The sequence below is a fragment of the Pteropus alecto genome, unplaced genomic scaffold (genome assembly GCF_000325575.1).
Source record: "Pteropus alecto unplaced genomic scaffold, ASM32557v1 scaffold301, whole genome shotgun sequence".
Lineage (NCBI taxonomy): Eukaryota > Metazoa > Chordata > Mammalia > Chiroptera > Pteropodidae > Pteropus > Pteropus alecto.
The window spans coordinates 2,062,462-2,086,972 of NW_006431043.1; the positions used below are offsets into that span (position 1 = coordinate 2,062,462).

The 24,511-nt window shown below is 34.4% G+C and overlaps 1 protein-coding gene and 1 pseudogene across 2 annotated transcripts in view; both read left to right on the forward strand.

The window, feature by feature from the left end:
* Positions 1–24,511, forward strand: part of IL1RAPL1 (interleukin 1 receptor accessory protein like 1) — a 1,242,120-nt gene that overhangs the window by 1,048,809 nt on the left and 168,800 nt on the right. The gene's annotated exons all lie outside the window — the stretch shown is intronic.
* On the forward strand, positions 8,198–8,316 carry LOC112485502 (annotated as a pseudogene).

A 24,511-nucleotide genomic window follows, 5' to 3' on the forward strand; every position in this document is an offset into this window, starting at 1 on the left:
TACTTAGTTCCTATATATGTTTATATATAGGAAAAATTTGGAAATATACACATTAGACTTTTAATAATGATTTTAATAATAATTATTTATAATTATTATTAAATGATTGGGGGAATGGTGAGAGTGGTTATCTTCATTTGATATTTTGCAGACATTTCTATTGTTTGAATTATATTAAATAAGTATATATCACTATTATGGACTGAATTGTTTTTTCAAAAAAGATATGTTGAAATCCTAATTCCCAATACCTCAGAATGCAACCTTATTTAAAAATGAGGTAATTGCAGGAATAATTAGTTAAGATGCGGTTACACTGGAATAGGATGGACCCTAATGCACTATGACACTGTCCTTATGAGAAGAGACACACACACACATGGAGATAATGCCACACAATGACAGAGGCAGAGATTACAACTATGCAGGTACAAGCCAAGGAATGCCAAGGCTTGCTGAGAAAACACCAGACACTAGGAGGAGACAAGAAAGGGTTCCCATCCAGGTTTCAGAGGGAGCGTGACTCTGCCAAAGCCTTGATCTTGGATTTCTAGCTACTATAAATCTGAGACAATACATTTCTGTTGTTTTAAACCACCCAGTTTTTGATACTTGGTTACAGCAGCCCTAGGAAGCTAATATATGACTAAAACAAAATAATTAATATATTTAAAAATATAAGCAAAATGTTAAGAGGCAGTTACATAGTTTAAAAGATTACAATCTTGGTGAAGTTTAAGATACGGAGTCGTTATGACTCTAACCCTCTGTAGCCATAACAATAGAATTATTCTTTTCAGAGATCTCAACCAAACCTTCGTTAAGTAGTTCATATACTGGTAGGAAGTATGAAGAGATCTGGGAGCTATTTCTTTCCATTCTGTCCCTTCATGAAATTTCTTCTATTTAATTTTCAATAATACAAGTCATATCAAGAGGGCAGAGGGTTCAAAGGTTAAGCGACATTTGATTGGCTGCTGGGGACAGTATATACGAAATACTAAAGAGAAATATTAAATAATATTTCTATATTATGTGACTCAAGTGATACATGTTTTAGAAAAATAATTTTAAATAAAAAATTAGTTTCTAGCCAATCTTTCAACTGTTTAAAATATCACAGTAATAAAACTAAATGACCAGAGATTTTTCCCCAACTATATCAAGTTTATTAAAATGGAGAGTCAATTAGAAAAATATATATAAATATATACCTTTATAATTTTAAGTATTATAACATACCAAACGGACAAAGTGTTTGATACAAATATTTGTAGGTGAAGTTAAAGCTTCTGAAAAATGTTTCTTTAATGATAAAGCTTTACAATTTTAATTTTGCTTTCTTAGGAAGAAGAATGAGTCAGAAATAAAGAGCTTTTTCTCTTCTCAATATGTATAACCGTGGGAAATAGCAGAAGGGAATGAGAAAAATGCAATTATTTTTATTAACAAAATTAATGGAGGAAGCAGTGGAACCGATAACCCTAAATAATGGATCATATATTATTATTCTTTTTCTTTGCCTATCTCTTTCTCCAATATCTAGCTATTCATCCAATATCTAGCTATTTCTCCAATATCTAACTTCTCCAATATCAGGCTTTCTGGCCAACGATGAAGGAATTGCTGAATACTTAAATTTAACTTAATCTACCACTGTTTCATTTTTTTTTTTTCTGGTGGGATCAGTTGTGTTCTTAAGATGTTTCCAAATCAATGAAAGTTGTTTAAGGTTGATACAGGCCGAAGACTTTCCTGTCCACCCATTTAAGAATGTATATGAAAATTTATTACAAAATATATAAAAGGAGAGGGAGGGAGGGAAGGAAGAAGGAAGGAAAGGAGGGAGGAAGGAAGGAAACTGAAAGGGAAAATACAAATCTCTATCATTCATTTGCACGACTATGAAATATTTTCTATTATCAGTACAGAAAAAAAACTGTTCTGTTCTGAAGCTGTTACTGTTACTTATTGAGAGAGCAGACCAACAACATTTTTCTCTGGTGGTATGCAAAGGTTAAACAGCCTGAGAATTACTTGTGCCGTGGAAATGTCCTCTGGGGTTAATAGGCACGAAGTATCCATCTTTGAGTTATTTTTGCAACTAAACCCCAGAGACCAAAGACAAACTGAAGGGCAGTAAAGAAATATAATTACATTGGACACTAATGTCATGAAGAGTTAATTAGGCTTCAATGGGTCATAACTTATTTTGAGGCTGTGGCATTTTAGAAAACTACCTAGCTCTCTTCATATTACCTTCAGATGCTAAAGGTGTAATTGTTGTCATTATCATTTTAATCAGTGCTGCAATTCAATGGTTATATATGTGGTTTTCGTAAGGTCTTTTAAGCTGTTGAGATTTCAATATTTGACATAGAACCTGAAAAAAAGAATTACATTTCATAGATTTAATGTTGCCCTTCACAGTCAATAATATTGCCTTTTGAAATGGTTATTATTGATAGAACATAAACTCAAATGGCTTACATAGCTGCCTTGTGCTGCACTGTATTTCTTTTTCTTGGCGGTCACTAGGATTGTCTAATTATACCAACATTGCCTCTGTATTTACTCAGTATGTAATGTATGGTAGGTATATTGCAAAATACTGAAGGGAAGGAAAAAACACCTGCAGTAGTTTCTACTTGAAAAAATATATATTTACTACAAATCGTGGCAGGAATAACATTTTATTTGCTATAGGCCCTGACATTTTTTATTGCAAATTCTAGATAACATATTAGGCACACAGCTTGAAATGTATGTAGCACAATGAATAGAAAAACTAACTTCCCTAAAATACAAAAGGAATGAGGAATAGGTTTTTGATTATCACATTTAAATAATTTTCAAAGAGGATTATTTTCCACCAAGCAGTGCAATAATTGACATATAATTATAAAAGAGGCTATGCCAAAATTATTGCTAGACCCTTTACATTGAGCACAATAGTCTTTCTACATTAGTGTTTGGTGGGAAATCTATCATTTCCCTTGGGGTAATGGCCAGTTCTTTTACTACTGTAACAGCTTATATGTCTCTGTTTCTAGATTTCCAGTTAGCTGCACTTACTAAATCTTGAAAATGGGCAAAGCATAAATTTCTAAGACAAAGATTCAGTGGGCTGTCTTCACTCTTAGTATTTGGGGTAAGTTTCAGATCGCAAGCTTGCTTCTCCTCGGAAACTAGGAAGAGAGGTACTGAGTGTCACAATACAGCAGTGGTTCTCATGTAGGTAGCACATTAGAATCACTGGGGGAAGGGGTGCCCAGGCCTCACCCTCAATGATTCTTATTTAATTCATCTGGATCAGGAAACTGGACTTTTTAAATAAAGCTCTCCAGGTGATTCTAATGTACAGTCAGGGCATCAGAGATTATTAAATCAGTTGTCAAAATACTGTCTGCTTAACATTAGTGAATTGTATCACTGTCAATATTCTGGTTGTGGTGTTGCACTACGGTTTTGCAAGAGGTTACTGTTAAGGGAACTGGGTAAAGGTAACATGGAATGGAATCTCTCTGTATTATCTCTTACAACTGCATGTGAATCTACAGTTATTTCAAAGTAAAAAGTTTAATTTTTTAATAGGCTACCAATGAACTCCACTAAACTTATTTGTGACTCTTAAAACTGGAGAAACTAGGCATCAGCTAATCAGAACAGTTGTAGGTGGGTCCTGGAATCTATATTTTTAACAAGCTCTCCAGATTTTGCTGAAATTGCAGAAAAATTGATTTAGATCCTGACGTTTTTAGATCTTGAAGAATATCAGACACCTGGCCAGTCCTGGGTAAGGGGAAATTAGATAAATTGGCATTTTACTTACCCTCCCTTGTTCAGTATTCTCCTGCTGTTCCCACTTGTCCAAAAAGAAAGGAGGCTTTATATACCAAGGCGTTATGGTCACACTAAAGTAAATGAATATGTAAAATAATACATAATAAATCATTCTATCATTCATTCCACAGAAACACTTACTACATACCAAATTCAGTTCTAGGCACTGTGTTTAAGACTAACATTTGCAAACCAGTTACCTCAGGCATTGCGATAAGCTACACATGGATTTCTTATTTAATTCTTGCTAACACCCAAGGGTGTAGGTTCCTTTATTCTCCCCACTTTGCAGAAGAGAACCCTGAAACTTAGATTAAGTTGCTTATATATACATTGCTATATAAGTTATGGGTTTAGAATTAGAATTCGCAATCCGATATCAGAGGCTATTTTTTTTTTGTGGTAAAATATACATGACATAAAATTTACCATGTTAATCATATTAAAGTATAAAGTTTAGTGTCATTAAGTACATTTGCAATGTTAGGCAGCCATCGCTACCACCTGTCTTTGGAACTTTTTCAAGTTTCCAAACTGAAACTCGATGCCCATAAATAATTTCAGAGGCTATTTATATTAGGCAATATATTATACTTCCTCCCTTAAAAAAATTCTAAAGGTAGAATTTTAGGCAAAATGTAAAGAAAACAATTTGAGAGACGAGCCCCTTGTCAGTGTTCCCCAGATCACATCATACAGACAAGCCTCTGTGTGTAAAGCCAGCATTGATTTGGCTGCATTTTTATTGAATCTAAAAGAAGTAATTAGCAGCATTATTGTATATCAATCGAAAACCTAGCTGTATAAAAAGGCTTCCCAGTTTGAAAGCCAAGGTGGACACTCGTTCGCTGAGTAACTCTGGGTAAATAATTTATGTGTGACAGTTACTTCTTATTTGTGAAATAGGCCATAAAAGAGAAAGTTTTATTGTGAAGATTAAATTAGTAATACATGTGAAGCCCTTAGAACACTTCCCAGTACCACCTAAGTACCCCTACTCATCCCACCCACTCCCAACCAAAAGTTAGTTATTTTCCCAGTTGTCAATTTTACGTATTTAACTTCATGTACATAATTTTGTCACATCTGTTTCACTGATTTTTAATCATACACTTCATTAGTAAACAATGTCTAACAACCTCAATTTATTTTTATTATAATGTTTTCAAAAAAATTACAATAATACATCCTAAAATGTGGGTCTCAAGCAATTTCACTGGGAATGTTTTTCAGGCACTGAACCCGGTCCGGAGAAAATGTAGCATCCCCCTGTCTATAATATTTGAGCACAGAAGAAATTGGTTTCATGAAGACTCATTTCTTCTGTTTTTCTTCCCCTTGATTAGGAAATACACTGTTGATGGCAAATCCATGAGCAATTTAAATATATAATTATTAGAGGAACAAATTGAAATTGACTAAATCTGCTCAAATCTCTCAGAGCTTTGAAAAGATAACTTTTCAAATGGTCAAAACAATTACCTAAAATTCAGGAATGTATTTAAATGCATACAATAGAAATACAAAAGAGAAACCAGGCTCCCATGATATTATAAATACTAATCCAACTTCTTAAAGCAAACTAAAGTCTCTTTTTACTGTTAATAGCTGTCTTTTAGGATAAATAGTTTGGTATTTTATAAAAGCAAAAAAAAAAAAACTTATCAAAAACATTTCCATGAAATGTATTTCTTTTGAAAAATTACTCCTTGAATTTGAGTAAAATAATTCTTTAGAAGCCAAACTATTGAGATGATTCATCTGCACAAAAGAAAAATACTATTCAAAAAGCATATTCGAAGATATGTCATTGAAAACCAAAGATGATTTTAAAAATAAGCCTCAAATAGCAAAAAAAAAAAAAAAAAAGGAACGAGAAATCAATAATAAAAGCCATTGGTGATTTAAGTTTGGAAGTTAGTATTTGCTTGTTATTTTATTATATTGTAATACAGTGGTAAATAAAACAAAGAAAGAGCTATGCCTGGTTTTTACACTGTATAGGAAATTGAAGCATGTACGAAGCTTAGCAACTAATTTGAATTTTGCTTTGATAGTAATTATGAAATAGAGTGAGCAGGGGTTTCACTTCCAGATAAAGATGCGTAATGAAGGTCAATTTCTGACTTACCTTTCTGGATAGTCACTACCAGCACAATTTAATTGAGATTAGGTGATTGCTCAGAAGGCTACACTGAACACATTATCATCCCTCAATGTCACTCCTGCATACCTAGTTATCCTGACGTTGTTTGTCAAAAACTGTCACAATGGAGTATGTCTCACTGAGAAAAATAACCTGTATGTCATTGCTCAGAGCTTCAATACTAAACTCTAAAGTGATGAGAAAAAGATTTTTTTTAAGCAAAACCCTCATTTCTCTGAACTGATTAAATTGGTCTATCATGGTAATATGACAGAATATTTTAATAAAATAAATTAGTTAGGGAAGGTCAGCGACCTTTGTTCTTCTAGCTTTTCTGTGATGGTTCCTAATGTCCCTCTTACCTCTTTTGGCATTGAAGACTATTATATTAGTCTTCAATGTCTTTTGAACAATAATATGAATTATGCAAATAAACAGTATAAATATTGTTTTAAGGACTATAGTACTGCAAATTTTATTTTTATTGCAAAAACTCATCTTTTCTGTGATTTTCTTATTTTTGAAGTGGAGAGAAGTAAAAATTAGAAATTAATTCTGTTTATATTTTTAGTAATAAAAGATGACTGTGAGCTCAGGAAAAGTCTAATGTCAGTATAAACACTGAAAAATTTTTCTTCTACTCTTGTAGGTTCTTTGGCTGGTCTAATAATTAAATTGACATAAGGTGGATAACTAGAGAAAAACAAAAATTTGATAGCATGTATACCTCCTATACATATGGGAGAGACCCAGAAAAACATCAACCCTGCAAAATGGCCAGAGTCATCACCTTAAATATTATCTTAAGCTAAAGACAAAACATGTCGGGGGTACTATGTAGTCAATTATGGGAGATGATCAGGAAAAGCACAGTAAACAAGAGTAAGGTTGTTATGCAGATTTAAGTCCTGCCTTCCCATTAATAATAGTTTCTAGAAATTTAGACATTCTTCTCTTCCTGATGCTGAGGGAGACACCCTTGCAAATAGGGATTTCCATTATAAATGTAAATGTCTCTTGCAAAAGGATAATTTCTACTTCATTTTCAGAATTTTTCCTGTCTACTTCTTTTCCTCTGTCCAGTTTCTTAAAAATAATCTACCTAAAGTAATTCTAATGCCAAAGAAACAGTTTTGGATGGCAAATTCTGCTCTCCTACATCTTCGAAATAAAAACACTCATAACAGTGATATATATACATATAAATATGAGAAATGCATGTGATTTATAATAATTATAACATTAAATGTTGTTTGAATTGACACTCTTAAATTTCATTGCCACCTTTGACTTTTGATTTCTCTATTTTCTGATATGAGGACTCAAAAGACAGCAATAAGTATAAGATTTCCAGTCAGTTCAGCCTAGACAATAAATCAAACAAAAAATTTTCTGGTACATTTATGTCTGTCTCAGGATATGGTATCAAGATAATTTCTGAGTTAGTCAAATGAAGGGAGAAAGAAGCCACCAATTTTACTTCTTCAGAATAACAGTATATAATACTATTATTAGTTTTATACTAACGATACTAATTAGTATTACTATAGTATATAATACTATAATAGGCCCTCGAAACATGTTATGAATGAAGTAGAAATTAAAAAATTTAAACTTTGCTAGTATTAAAAAAAAATTCTTCGTATGATTCTTTTCCAAGTGAAGTTTCGGGGATTTTCACTGACACTCAGAAACTTTGGAGAGCAACTTGTGCCCCCATGTAATGGGCCACAGGCATAAAACAAGGCTACTTTTAAAAGGACTTAACATCTTTAAGTGTTGCTTGAATTTTTATATTTGGAGAAGGTAAGATATGGGTGTAGCTGTGAGAGAGAATTAGATATGCAGAGGATTGCTCTGTCTTTGTTTTTGAGTAATGGGCACTCAAGTGGTTTTAAGGACAAAGGGCCCTTACTAAGGCTATCATCTTCCTTGCTTTTAGTAGGAGACAGACTTTCCAGCTTGCAGTAAGGTACAAGTTGTAAAATTCAAATGGCTCTAATGAGATGCCACCTTTCTTAGCTTAATTTGAATTCTTATTAGTAGTTCTTTTTAAGGACCAGTCTGCAGGGACAGCAATAAGGCAGAGGGTTTACCAGGCTTCGGCCTGAGCTAGAATTGGGAGACACAAAAAAGGGAGGTTGGAAGTACAAGGCACACATTTTTTGCCTTTAATAATTTTGCCTGGGTTAAAAAATATATATTTCAGTCTACGGCCATGCCACCCTGAACAAGCGCGATCTTGTCTGATCTCAGAAGCTAAGCAGGGTCGGTCCTTGTTAGTACTTGGATGGGAGACCACCTAGGAAGACCAGGTGCTATAGCTGTAAAAAATAAAAAATAAGGGATTGTAAGCTGACAAGGTCCTTGCAATCTGTGAGATCAACCAAGGGTTGCCTCACCTAAAAAAATTAAGTATATGTATATTTCCTTTGTCTAAGTCATATGGTATAGTCCACATTTAGCTGTAGTATTAATATAGAAAAAAAAAACTGTGTGTTGGTAGATAGGCTTCTGTTTTGGGCTGGACCTGATGGAAGGAGCACACATTTACTTAGCCCTCAATGGCCTGTCACCATGACGGAGTCTGTTTTATGGTCTTCCTGCTATCACTAAGTGGATTTGCTTTCTCTGGCCAAGTCAGCTCCTACCTGTGAACAGAGCTCAATAGCCTGCTGGGCAGTGAGATACTAAAGTAGGACAAGAGCTTCTGCTGAAAAGCTCATGGCCAGTATCAACTGGAAACTAATTAAAATTACTATTAGAATAAATGAATCCTCCACTCATTCAAGTGACAGCTAAGTGAAAAAAAAAAATTGTGCTTTGCATTTCATGCAATGGGTTATGTGGTACATTCATTATATTCTTTGTTCTCAAGTGGAATAAAATAGGCAAGTGAAAGAAGAGGTTTTGTCCTTGGCTTCAAAGTGGTTTCCTTCTTTACAGGTACAACTCAGCTCTCAATTGTTTTTAGGCATGAAGATAATAGCAGCAGTTCTCTGCTTTTTTATCAATGATTCCTGAATTGTCATCCCTGCTTATTTACATGTGAATGAAGAAGTTGTATTCTCCCAGCTGCTAGGCCACTAGGGCATTGCCACTGGTGTAATTTATAACATGACTAATTAAAATGAATTTGCTTGCAATAACATTCCATGTGCTATTTGTGGGAAAGAAGTTATTAAAGTATTCAGTACAACAACAATAAACAAATGCAAAGTAATAATAATCATATATTTTTAATTATATGTTTAATACCCATTTGTCTAATATAGAAGTATTCTGAAAATTACTTAGGCTCAGCATAATGTTGTTTGTGCTTAGTAGTATCCGAAGGCATCTTTCTGAAAGGGCTTAACATATGGGCTGTCACTGAGATGTGGCTGCTTAATATCAGACACGCAGTATGTTCCTGTGATACTCTGCATAGGAGCAGCTATGATCAGTATGAGTTTATATTGCTCATTTCAGGCATATTCTTATGTGACTTTTGCGTAGCCGCATTTGGCGTCAATTGAATTTGCATTTTGTCTGTTATGCCTCAAATATGCCTTTTTTACTTTCCATTGCCTTTTACCTCTTATTTCTCTAACTAGAATGTTCCTTGTGACAAAATAATCGCAAGCTGTACAAGATTCCCATTTCCCTGCCAACTTAAAAAAAAAAGTTTCAAGCCTACAAAAGTTGCAAGACTAGTACATTAAACATCCATACGCCCTTCACCCAGAATCAATTACTAGCATTTGTGCTCACTTGTTCATGCATGCTCTCTCACTCCCTCCCTCCCTTTCTCTCTAAATCTCTCTCTATATATATACATATATATTTAATTTTTCCTGAACCATTTGAGAGTTACTTGAGGATGTCGTGATACTTCACTTCTAAATACTTTATCATGTATTCTCTAAGAATAAAATATTCTACTAGTTAAAATATTATTATCCTATTTATGAAATTTATGGTACTATTATCCAGTATACAGACCATATTCAAATTTCACCAGTTGTCCCAATAACATCCTTTTACAGTTGTTCCTCACTCCTCTCCCTCCTCCAGGACTTAATAAAGAACCATGTGATATATTCAGATGGTGTGTCCATTTGGTCTTCGTTAATCTAAAAACAGTTCCCAACCTTTATTGATATTTATATCCTTGATGGTCTTGAACAATTTGTCCCCATTTTAAATAGCTTCTGATGTTTGTTTTTAACCAACTTCCAGAAGTGGTATAAATTCATACACAACAAGCCATGAATAAAGAATTGTCATTGTTAAGGACTGGACACTAGCGAACTCCATTGTCAATCCTTCCGCTCTTTTAGCCATAATACTGCAAGATGTTTCCCTCCACTCATTTGGAAGGTATGTCCATTTATATGTGGCAAGCTTTCTCTTGGCTCTTAATAATGCTGTTAAGATATCACAGTACAAAGAAAAGTTTAAAGTGTTATTAGTATTCCAGAGGAAATTATAATGTAAATGGTGAAAGGAAATGGAAATATGGAGGAATTCTATATAACTATTGAATAAAATTTAAAGTAAAGATCCAACATATGTTACAAAGCAGTTTAGCATTAATGGTTAAATAAATGGTATAGGAAATGTCTTTATTATCTGAGATTTATGTAATTACTGATTTTTATAAGGAAAATGCAATACCACTTGTCTACAATAGACAAGAGTTAATGTTGACTCTAATAACAATCATTTACATGTCATTTCTAGGACAATAAGGTAATGATGGGTCACAAATATGCATATTTTTTATTGATCAAAACTATTCCATAAACTCCTAGTGACTGATCTTTTTTACACTATTACAAAATATTAAAGTAATTAAGAAGTGAATTAAAGCAAAATAGATTACTTTTAAAATGTATCTTTGCATGGTGTTTCATCTCGAAGTAGATTATTATGAATGCTGTTTGTTCTGTTTAATAGCTCTAAATTAAAAAATAAAACCTCCATTATATTTATCAAGCTTTCCAAGTCGTTATTCACCATTTTAAAACATTCTATTTTCTACTTCATGATCCCTGCCAAACAGTATACAATGTTTAACTATAGCTCTTTAAAAATTATACTTATTTCTTTATATTATTGTGACAAGTTTCGTGATAGATCTTCTTTCTGAATTCAATGATCTAGGAATGAAAAACTATTTTAGATTCAGTGATTCCATGTTCATGAATCTTCTTATTAATAAACTTTCTCAAATGCATTTTAAGGTGAAAGAAAATTGCTGCGTAGAAACTAAAACTGCTCAGAGAAATATTTTTTATTTTTACCTTTTCAAACAAAAGTGAATACACAGTGAGCTGAGTTCTCTCTTTAGTGTTCAGTGCACAGCTCAGGGCTACAACATTAGCCCGATGCCTTCCCCTTTTTAACTACTAATTAGTATCAGTTGACTGATAGATTGCACACTTGACATTAGTGATTACTAAGATACACAAACCCATGTGCGAGGCTGGCCAGAACCATTGCGAATGCCTAATACCTTAATGGAACTCAGCAACAAAAATGGTGATTTTTCAATCAACTGTATGTAGAACACAAAATGTGGTCTGTGTCTTTCTCTGTATAGTAATTACCTTCCTAATAAATATACTTTTGTATTTCAACTGACTGATAAAACTTAAATATACACAGCACGTAAAGAGATTTTTCACCTCAAGTTACATCTAAATTATTTGGTTATATTTGAAAGTGGATATTCAGTATTTAACAATAAAACCTAAAAACATGCCTCATCACATGATTGACAATATTATGCTGGATGGCAACTACATAATCATTCATGAAGCACAATTTGAGGGATTCTAAAAATAAAACCTGATGGAGGCACAGGCCATTCATCCTTCCAAAGCACAATATGAAACCAAATAGCAAATTTTGGGCTAATACTGAGATTGAGACTAAAATTTGATCCATCTGTCTTTCTTCTTGCCTTCTACCTTTCCCATATCAGAATAAAAGAAAACAAACAAAATGCTCCCTTCTGACTTGTTTTTCAGTGTAAGGAACAAATATTATAAGGAGAAAGCTAAAGTACTTAACCAGGTAAGTAAACCTGACATGAGACATGTTTTGTCAGGTATAAAAGTAAATAGTAGATTACATTTATTGATTGCTCACTATATAGCAGACAGTATGGTAAGTTCTTTACATGATTAACCTAAGCCTATGAGGTAGGTACTAACGTTATTAACATTGTGAAGATAAAGAAATGAAGGTAAATAAAGGCTAGGTGTCAGAACCATTAAGTGACAGAGCTAGAATTCAAATCTAGACAGGCTGGCTTCACAATCTGTACTTTACAACTCTGTCTTGCTAAATGGTGTCTGTTACCATCATTATCTTACTAGGACCTTTAAATGCATCTATGTAATAAATGACAACTTCACACACTGTAGCATTTTGTCTTCAAAATTAAGTAAATGTCTTTAATATATAACTTTCCGATTCAGATTTGCAGATCTGCTATTGATATCTGAAGGGCATTTTGATCCATAGTTAACAAACTATGGATCTGTGGCTTGTTTTGTGGGAGAGTAGAATTCAGTGAGAATTTCCACAGAATGGGATCTTAATTAAGTGCCCTATGGAAGTAATCATTCCATCTCAACATTTATAGCTGAAGCAAATTATTGTTTCCTGAGAATGTTTTTCAGGCGGTTACTATATGTGCCTGCAATCTTTTCCCTGAAAAAGAATGCTGACCTTGTGGGTTCTAAGGTTTTATGTTACCATGAATGTCGCCTCCAAGTTTGAATATTTGAAGCAAGAGAGTATGTGAGTTTTCAGAGATAAAATTGTGTCAAAAAAATGTCCACCTTTGATGGAAGTGAGTGAGCATGACCGTGTATCATAGATTATATCATAGATTATAGTTTTCCGTTTGCTCTGTTTTCTTCCAACAGTGTCCCATGTTTTTCAAAGGAAAATGTTGCTATATCATTTCAGATTTAAAAGGTTGCACTGAATGATGTTTTCTTAAATAAAAGGGAGGACAAAGTAATTCTTCTATGATTTGTAGATTTAAACCCTATCATTGACCACATATCTGCACATGAAATCAGACAAGGCTTTGCAGCAGATAAGGTATTTGGTAGGGCTTCTCTATTGTCTGAATCCTCACGACAGGAAGGAAAATGTAAGAAAAATAAAATGAATGTCTCTTTTCTCACCTGTTCGTCAATAGTCTGGGATCACTGTTTGGAAAATCATAGGAAACTGTAATGGCTCAAATAAATAGTAGAGAACAAACCACTTTAACCTGTTCTGTTTATCTCCTTGCTTCTACCATCAATTTCAACTCTTTCTTTAGGAGAAAAATGCAGCACAATATTTCTGATTTAGACTATGTTGAAGTACAATTTTTGTCCATCCTTGAAAAGAAATCTCAATCTTAACTTTTAAAATGTAAAATTAATTCATTATCAATTTGATTATAACATTATTATGATGAGTCGTTATGGTATGACAGAGTCTGATCAGGTAGTATAAAGGGAAACACATTAATATTATATATTGTATATTAATGGTTATATCACCACCCTTACAAACCATATGAGTTTTCTTTGTGTGTACACCTATATGTGAATGTGTTTGTGTATATGCCAAGCTCTTTAAAGGATGCCAAAATCCTTCTTTTCATTTTTTTTATTCGAAGTTCTCAGGTTTGTAGTGAGAGCCAATGTCAAGGAAAGTCCTTAACTTCATTATTGTACTTTATATTAAATTCAAACAATATTGGTTTACTTATCCTATTTCAAGTTTAAATTTCAAATGTATTTTGTACAAGATAGTGGGTAGGAGTTAATTGCTATTGTTCATTAGAACAGAGGGTAGAAAGAAAGGGGTTGGCAGTAAAAGCCAGTGCTGATTAGTTTTCCCACCTCTTGCTTTAGTCTAGAAATAGGCACCTTTCACTTTCATTTCTAACACTGTCACAGAAAGAAGGCTCTTCTCTATTTGTTGGAAAGTCCTGTGGGCCATTGTTATTATCATTTCCTCCTAAATTCCTTTAAAGGATCCTGCAATAATGATATAATCACTTTACTCCTTGATATCTATTTGATGTCATTTCTAGGTTTTTAAAAATAGCATGAAAGAGTTGATAAATTGCAAGAGGAAAACTATTTTGCTGCTTAAAATGTGAGAATTTGCAGTAATACTAGAAGATGAAAATACAAGTAAGTTAGCTCTTAACTTACAACTTCACTAAAATTGTGAGGAAATATTTTCAAAGCTACTTTAGGTAAAGAGTTTCAGTCCAAGAGTTTGTCCCTAAGTAGTTGTTTCCTTTCTGAGTTGGTTGTCTACGTGCAACTAGAGAAGGCTCTAAGGATAAAGATTCTTCAACTTTGCTGTCACCACTTTCTGTTAGTTTCCAGCGGTGGGCTTTCATTACTACACCCACGTATTTCTGTAGCTCAGAAATTTGCCTTTGAGTTTATATAGTGAAGATATTTTATCTGTCACTGTGTGGTAGCTTTAACATAATTGCATTCAGATTTAGAGATTAAAGCTTATAACTTAATTATGAATCTAACTACATAAGAAAGAGTTTAATTTAAATTTAATATTGTGATTCAGCACAGCTCAACTCATGTGTGTTCTTGCTAATCTGTCTCTCATTGAATTCATCTTTGTCATTACCTTGGACATCAGTACTTTCTCAGGGTTGCAAGCTATAGCAAAATAACAATGCAGACCTGACTTCTGTCTGAGCTAATCTTCAGAAAGGGTACAGGCTAAAGATGACATAGACATCTTTACAGTTCATCTAGGTTAATAAATACCTTGAGAGGGGTGTGTGTGTGTGTGTGTGTCTTGCTATGCTATAAGGCCTGACCCAAAACTGTAATGTAGGTGAGATTTCCTAATTTTATGCCCTATAAACACACACTATACACATATATAGAGAGAACATTACACATACAATGCACACACACATATATGTGTGTGTATGTATATATATATATGTGTGTGTATATATATATAGTGTATGTAGAACAGTCTAGTAATATAGTTTGTTCAAATAAGAGAACCCACTATTTTTATGAACCAGCCCCCTCTCTCCCCGCCTCGCTTCCTTCCTTCCTTCCATCTCCATTCTTCCTTCCCTCCCTTCCTCCTTTTCTCCCTTTCTATCTCTGTAAAAGCAATGGTTTGGTCAGGTAAATAACTTCTAAACTTTTATTAAGTGGACTTTATAAAGATGATTTGATTTAAGAAAGAACTGTACTTAAAGGGCTATGAGGGGCTGATCTGTGCATATAAAGCTTTTCACTATCAATGGATATTTTCCATTTGTCATTAGGTTTACAACATCAGAAGCAGGAACATAGTCAGTGTTTCAAAGGAAAGTTTAGGGAGCTTTGTGGACTTTGTATATAACTAGACAAAGAAGTGATTAATACATACTGCAAGGTGAAAAAAGAAGTGAAATACTTAAATAAGTCCCTTGCATACATAACAATAATCAACACTTAAGATACACATGAGTATCAAGCTAAGGTGTCAACTGCTTATTATTTCTCTCTCCTGATTAAAATCCTAATGTATAGGGTTTGAGTGGATGTAATTTGTTAGATGTAAAAATCCTCCGATATGCAAAGAATCATTTGTTATAAATTCCTATATCAGTAATTATGAACTAGAAAGGCATTTCTGTAGAAATATTGTAGTTCAACCTTCTCTATCAAGTACTAGTGAGGTGTTTGTGTTGAGAAGACATGGTGGGGTCTGTTGGCGGCCTGACTTCACACCGAGCAGCTCTACTTTGATGTATTTTTAAATCAGATCTTCATTAATGTTTTCCCTTGAAGTAAACTGTTTCCACTATTTTTAAATGTTTGAAGGTCAGTATTATAATTCTGATAAAATTTCCAGTTTAAGCATACTTCTCCTTGCTGTTTTACACGTGAAGTACTATGCCTTTGTAATGAAAATAACAGCCAATCACAGAAAGACAAATACTGCGTGACCCTACTTATATGAGGTATCTAAAATAGTACAACCAGAGTGGAGTGAACTCCCCAATATGACTGCATTTAGAGATAGGGCCTTTAAAGAGATAATTAAAATTAAATGAGGTCATAAAGATGTGCCCTAATCTGATAGAACTGGTGTCCTTATAAGAAGAGTAAGAGACACCAAAGTTCTCTCTATGGGCAAACAGAGGAAAGGCCATGTAAGGACATGGAGAGAAGTGGCTATCTGCAAGCTAAGGAGAGAGTCCTCAGAAGAAGCCAACCCAGATAGCACCTTGATATTGGACTTCCAGCCTCCATAACTGTGAGAAAATAAGTTTCTTTTTTTTTTTTTTTAAAGTGGAATGCTGGTTGCCAGGAACTCAGGCAGAGTGGGGGTGGAAGTCACTAATCAAAGAGCTGAAAGTTTCAGTTATGGAAAATGAGTAAATTCTACAGATTTGCTGTACAACACTGTACCTATAGTTAACAGTACCACATTATACACTTAATTTGTTAAAAGGATAGATCTCATATTAACTGTTCTTATCACAAGAAAATAAAATTTTAAAAAATAAAGTGAATGAGGAAGAAAAATGGTGCAGATGATAGAGGCTATTTTAATCCCTCTGGCAACCAAATCAAAGTTGTGACAGAAACAAGGAGCAGCAGCAAGGAAAAAAATGCCTGGGATCTAGAGGAACAAGCCATGTAACTAGAGAGAAATCCAAGAAAGCACCCTGCAACGGCAGAAGGTAGGACGGGGCAAGGATGTGAGGCTGCCCGGTCCCGAGCATCTGAGTGAGATGGAGGCTGCAGCAGCGGCAGCGGCAGAAGCTTCTTAAAGGGGCCGCTTCAGCAAACAGATTTTCATTGTAATGGACCTGCTTGCTGTGAGCATCAGTGCCAATTCGGCTGCTCACAGGAGACAGCAGGGACTTACAGGGAAACATTGTTGGAGTGAGGGCCAAGGCAAGACAGAAGTGCCAGCAGTTTCCATTGTTCCCTCTTGAGCCCTCCCCCTAACCAGTGCGCTGGACACAGTACTGCCATAGCCGTGATGTCATCAAACTGGATAACGGAGGTCACTTTGCCCAGAGGATTCCCTGAAACCCCACCTCCCCCAACTCGCAGCCACATCCAAGTGTATCCTCAGCAAGTCACTTGCTCCTTGCTGAGACTCACACTGCAGGCAGCTGGCCTTGGTTTCTGGTGTGACCTTTTGAGGCAACTATAAGCACAGCATCTGTGGATTGCTTGCTGAATCTTAACAGGTAGCTCCAGAAGGATAGAAGCTTGGGCTAAATTTGGCCTGCAGCTGAACTCCTCTCAGGACTGTGCCACCAGACACCTACTACACAAAGCCACACTAATAAGGCCAAGAGACTTAGGAGCTTTGCTTAGTACATAGAACCAGACACGGAAAGGCAGGCAAAAGAGGAAGACAAAGAAGCAGAAACCATATGAGAGAACAGAATAGAGAAATAATGGAGTCAAGCAATCTAACAGATGCAGAGTTCAAAACACAGATTATAAAGATGCTCAGTGAACTTATGGGACGTGTAGATGAATTCAGTGAGAACTTTAACATGGAGACAAAAAAAAACATAACAATGGAAATGGAAATTATAAAAGGGAACCAGTCAGAAATGAAGAACACATTATCTGAGATGAGAAATATATTAAATGGAATAAACAAAGTGAATAAAGAAGAGGATTAAATGACCTATATAGAGGATGTGAAAGCCAAGGATATTCAATCAGAATGGCGAGAAAGAAGAAGCCAAGACTATAATAATAATTTAAGGAGCCTATGGGACATAATTAAATGTAAAAATATCCATGTCATAGGGGTACCTGAAGGAAAACAAGAAGTTGAAGAGCTATTTGAAGAAATAATGATGGAAAACTTCCCTCATCTGTTGAAGGAAATAGACATACAATCCCAGGAAGCTCAGAGAGTCACAAAAAAGCGGAACCCAAAGAGGCTCATACACAAACATTATAATTAAAATGCCAAAGTTTAAATACAGAGAGAGAATCTTAAAAGCAGCAAGAGAAAATCAGTTAGTTACCTACAAGGAAGCACCCATAAGACTGGCAGCTGATTTCTCAAAAGAAACTATGCAGGGCAGAAGGGCTTGGCACAAAATATTCAATGTGATGAAAGCCCAGGATCTACAACCAAGAATATTTTATCCAGCAAAGCTATCATTTAGAGTTAAAGGACAGATAAAGAGCTTCTCAGACAAACACCAAGCCAGTATTACAGGAAATGTTGGAGGGACTTCCTTAAGAAAAAAACATGTATCAAAAACAGGAATAAAGAATGGTAATAACTGCATTCTTATCAACGAGTACCTCAAATGGAAAAGAATTAAGTGTTCCAACCAAAAGATACAGTGGCTGAAAGGATAAGAAAACACAACCCCTACATATGCTGCCTACAAGAGACTCACTTCAGATTAAAAGACACACACACACTAAAAGATCGGGAATGGAAAAAGATAGTTCCTTGATGGACCCAGAGGGTATTGTACTGATTGAAATAGATCAGATAGAGAAAGACAAATATCGCATGATTTCACGTACATGTGGAATCTAAAGAACGATATCAGCAATAGCAACAAAAGTGGAAATAAACTCATAGATACAGAGACAATTTAGAGGGATACTAGACAGGAGGGGGTTGGGGGGACAAAAAAAGGCAAAAGGATTAAGAGGTACAAATGGATAGTTACAGAATAGACATGGAGATGTAGAGTGTAGCATGGGGAAGATGGTAAATAATGTTGTAATAAATATGTAAGGCAGAAGTGGGATACTAGATTTAGTGGGTTGATCGCTTTGCAAGTTATGTGGATCTCTGATCGCTATGCTGTACAACTGAGACTGGTATATTATTATATGCTAACTATAATTGAAAAAAAAACTCAATTGAATTGTACAATGTAAATATGAGCCACTAATTGTCTATTATAATTCAATAAAGATGGAAAAAAATAAAGTGAATGAACTAGAAAAAAAGAAAATAGTAGAAACCATGCTATAAAATGAGGGTAATTGAAACCTAAACAAAATTGCTGAGTAGAATGCCTTTAGCATGATGCTTAAGGAAAGCAAATCTAATTAGGGACATACAGGAGGCAGATGAAGACTTTGGTGGGAATTGTAAACAGAATTAGGGCATTTTCTAGGGCTTTGAGCTTGAGAGAGTCATTATATCCTAATTCACTTTCCATTTCCTAGTTGTTGCTTTCATTACTCCTATACTTATTCATCACTGGGGTTGTTTGGGAGCTTACAAGTGAGTTAAAGAGCTGGGGAAGAGAAGCAAAGTGGGAAAGGAAGAAGTTGGGAGAATGGCATGCTTTTGTGTGCTGATGTGCATGGGATGGAAATGGTTACCCTGTGAGAAATGAAAGGGACACACAGACAGGTCATATGCCATTGCTCAGCCCTTTGATGAAAAACTCATCATACATTCACTTAGTTACTGAATTTTTATGGAACAAGTTTGTATAAACACAGTGTCCTAGGTGAAGGGCATTTGCTGATGAACAAGACCTGCCTGGAGCTTTCAGTCTACTGGGATAATAGGCATAGAATAAAGAAGCAAATATAAGTGCTAAAAAGAAGTAGAGCGTAAAATGAGAACCTACGATAAGGGCACCTATTAATCGTCTCAGTGCTGAGGGAAGACTTCTCTGAAGAAATGATGTCTTAGCTGAGACCTGAATGATAAGGGAGAGTTAACTTATATGCTGAGGTAGGGGAACAGTATTCCTGATAGAGGGAATAGCAAGTTTTAAGCTGAGTGAACACTGTATTTTTTATACATAAACTAAGACTTACTATTTTCATCTTCCCTGGATAATGTGATGGAATCAGCATCCTTCCAGTTACAAAACCAAGGACTGTGACAGTAATTTTGGATCTACTCTCTCTGCCAACCCTGCAATCCTGTACCCTTACTCTAATCACCATATCCATTAATGAACAGTTGTTTTCTCTTCCTATCTCCAATTCTCTCAATCCCTTCTCCTGCACTTCATCTTCAACTTAATTCAGGTCTCAATCAGTTATTGCTGAACCTGTCGCTTTCTCACTTCCATTGGAATTGACTTTCAGAAATATTTGATCATGATGTATAATTTTCCTCAGTTGGAAATATCAGTTTATATTCCAGACTTTTAGCAACTTCCTGGAACTGATGAAAGGGGGCTGGGGAAGAGAAGATGTTTAAAGGATACTTTGAGAAAGTAATTTAGACTATTTTACAGTTTATATTCTCTTCTTGATTTGCTGTGGGTTCTCTCAGATTATTACTTGTTGATAATGATCTGACATAATTCATCAAGTAAAAGAGACTCAGACTTGCTCGTATGAGGCTAAACAACCACATTTGAAAAACTGAACATTTTTAGCAACTTCATTGAAGATCCTTGATAGCCGGATATCTAATGTTAGAGAAAATATCTTTAAATGCTTGCTTTCATAGACTTACATTATAAAAACCGAAGATTTATTATTTCAGACAAGATGTTATTGAATATAATTCATTCATTAACAAATACTGATTTATTACTCAGTGGGGATCAGGTACAGTAAAACCCAAACCTCATTCTAGGCTTTGGTCATGCATGCTTTACTCCATTGCTAATTGAGTCAAGACTCGGTTGGGGGCCTATAAATTGACTGACCTCTATTTTTGGCTCCTTCTCTAATCACAAATGGGAATCTGGGGATGGAGAGCTACCAAACATTCACCCTTCATATTCAAACTCTTATTTTTTTTCTGAACTAGTGTTTTCTACAAATCAAAAGACATACTATATGATTTCACTTATATGCAGAATCTAAGGAACAAAAAGAATAAACTAATCAAAAACATACTCACAAATATACAAATATAGAGGAAAATCTGGTGACAGACAGAGGGGAAGGGGGTTGGGAGGCTGGGAGAATGAGGTGAAGGGTTAAAGAAGTACAAATTAGTAGTTGATAGATGGTCACAGGGATGGGGAGCACAGCATAGGGAATGCAGTTAGCATTAATATAATGGCTAGATGGAGAGCCAGAGGAAAGAAAGAGTAATTAGGGGGATCATTTTATAAACTATATAAATGTCTAACCAATGTACTTTATACTTGAAACTAATACAAAAAAAAAGACATGCAGAGAGAATGACAAATGAAAATCCTTTTGGGCTTTTCAGCCAATAATAAAATATTTCTATAAAAATGGAAGTTACAAGATGGCAGCCATCTGTTGTTTAAAAACAACAGAATTATATTTAAACCTAATTATTCTGTAAGATCTGTGCCTTGAAAGCAAGGGCAAAATTGTTTACATTCATCTAAATGGGGGAAGCTTTTGTGTTCTACATTATATTTGTCATTGCTAGTATGAGATTGGATAACTATTACTGACTGAGTACAATTATTCATATTTAATTATAGACAGGATTAGTTTTAAAAAAGCCCTTTTATTTTATTATTCTTGAACCATGTGGACATGTCAACTTGGACAATTCTGATTCTTCTTTATTTTGAGTAACTTGAAATCCAGATGCATTCATTGACTTAGCAAATCTTTTAGAAATTGGTGGTGATGGAAATTGCTAACAGAGCCCGAACTTTTTCTCATTCCCCACCCCACCACCAAAGTTTGAAACGTATAAATTATGATAGAAATAGCAATTAGAATAATTATAAAAAGGTTTCAATGAAGTACATAATAATATGAGTTAGGTTTTTACTAAAAAATATTCTTCCAGATACTCAATAAAATTGATACTATATTGCTAAGTGAAATGATCTACTCTGCATAAATTACACACTTAACATTCATTGGAAATTTTGTCATACTTTAAACATCTGGTCTCAAGATTTAATTACATTACGTCAACAAATCTGAGATCATATATGTCTGTGGGGACTTAATGGAACCTCTTGGGTTTTCATGGGAAAAAGAAAATATTTCATGAGGAGTAGAAAAATTTATCCCTAGCCCTTCTCCATTCTACTCTCTGCCTTCTATTTCCCTGACCCATATTAGCATTATGAGGGCAACAAATGAAAGCTTCTCCTGACACAGGTTTTAAGAGCATGTTTCTATGTGGACAGCATTAAAGGGAAAATCAGGCAACATAATTACTGTGCAAATTAGGCTCAGATCATTAGAGATCTTATAACATCTATGTTATTGTTGTTATTGTTAATATCACCTGAATATTGTCTCACAAATTACCAAGTACTTCCTCATATGTTATTTTCATATCACAGATTATGAAATGCTAATGTTATAAATCATAATAACATTAAAGGATATTACATGAATCCTTGATTTTCAGTGATGCTATCTTGTTTCCATAGTGACTGTGAATAACTAATTGCTAAAGATTCTCAAACAGTATTTGCTTTTGAGAGTTGACAACAGATGCTAGCATTTTAACAAAGAGTAAATTAAATAATCCATGGTATGCTCAGAGAATTGAAATGCTTACTAGGAATTTTAAAAAATTATAATGATGGTTAGGTGATGCCTAGAATTTTCTGGTACCTATAAGTTTTTAAGAGGGCCAGGCAGGCCACTTTTCTACTCGTTTACCTGACAATCACGTTAATAACTTCTGACTATTAGATATTTATGACCGTGAGCTAATAGCCCTCTTTCTTATTATGCTTTTATATTTTTAATTCTAAATTTTCAATTAGAGTTGACATTGAATATTATTTTATATTAATTTCAGGTGTACAGCATAGTGTTTAGATATTTATAAAATTTGTGAAATGAGCCTCTCAATTAGTCTAGTACCCACCTAGCACTATATAGTTATTACAATATTATTGACTATATTCCCTAAATTGTACTTTATACTCCCATGACTCTTTTTTAACTACCAATTTATACTTCTTAATCCCTTCCCCTTTTTCACTGAGCCCCTAACACCCCTTCCATCTGGCAATCACCAGTTTGTTCTCTGTATCTATGAGTCTGTTTCTGTTTTGTTTATTCATTTATTTTGTTTTTTAGATTCTACATGTAAGTGCGATCATACTGTGTTTGTCTTTCTCTGACTTATTTCGCTTAGCATAATACCCTGTAGTCCATCCATGTCATTGAAAATGGTAACATTTTATTTTTTATGGCCAAGTAATATTCCATTGTATATATGCACCACAACTTCTTTATACAATTGTCTATTGATGGGCATTTAGGTTGCTTCTATATATTGGCTAATATAGATAGCACTGCAGTGAACATAGGGGTGCATATTTTTTTTGAATTAGTGTTTTGTTTTTCTTTGGATAAATACCCAGAAGTGGAATTGATGGGTCATAAGGTAGTTCTAGCTTTGATTTTTTGAGGAACCTCCAAATTGTTTTCCATAATGGCTGTACCAGTTTGCAGTCCCACTGACAGAGCATGAGCCTCATCAACACTTGTTTTTTGATTTGTTGATGATAGCCATTCTGACAGGTGTGAAGTAATATTTCGTTGTGGTTTTAATTTGCATTTCTCTGATGGTTAGTGATCTTGAGCATCTTTTCATATATCTATTGGCCATCTGTATATCCTCTTTGGAGAAATGCCTGTTCAGGTCCTCTTCCCATTTTTTAATTAAATTGTTTTCTTGATGTTGAGTTGTATGAATTCTTTATAAAATTTGTATTTTAATCCCTTATCAGATGTATCATTGGCAAATATCTTCTCCCATTCAGTAGGTTGCCTTTTCATTTTGTTGAGGTTTCCTTTGCTGTGCAAAACTTTTTAGTTTAATGTAGTCTCATTGGTTTATTTTTTCTTTTGTTTGTCTTACCCAAGGAGATATATCAGAAAAAAAGATTGCTAAGAGCAATTTCAGAGAGTTTACTGCCTATGTTTTTTCTAGGAGTTTTAAGTCTTTAATCTATTTTGAGTTTATTCTTGTATATGGTGTAAGAAGGTGGTCCAGTTTCATTTTTTGCATATATCCATCCAATTTTCCCAGCATAATTTACTGAATAGACTGTCTTTACCCATTGTATATATTGTACCCTTTGTCATAGATTTATTGACCATAAAGGCATGGATTTATTTTTGGGCTTTGTATTCTGTTCTGTTTATCTGCATGTTGGTTTATATGCTAGTACAATGCTTTTTTGGTTAATACAGCCTTGTAGTATAGTTTGATAGCAGGTAGTGTGGTACCTCATACTTTGTTCTTCTTTTTCAAGATCGCCATGGCTATTTGGAGTCTTTTATGGTTCCATATAAATTTTAAGATTATTTGTTCTAGTTCTGTGAAAAATACCATTGATATTTTGGTAGGGATTGCACTGAATCTATAGATTGCTTTGGGTAGTATGGACATTTTAACAATCTTAATTCTTCCTGACCATAAGCATGGTATGCTTCCATTTATTTGTATCTTCTTCGATTTCTAATAGCCCTCTTTTAAAAAGAATAAATATTCCAACAGGCATGAAAATTACAATTCATTAAGGCATTTTACTTACAATTTACACTTTGTTGGTTTAATTTGCTTGCTTTGGGC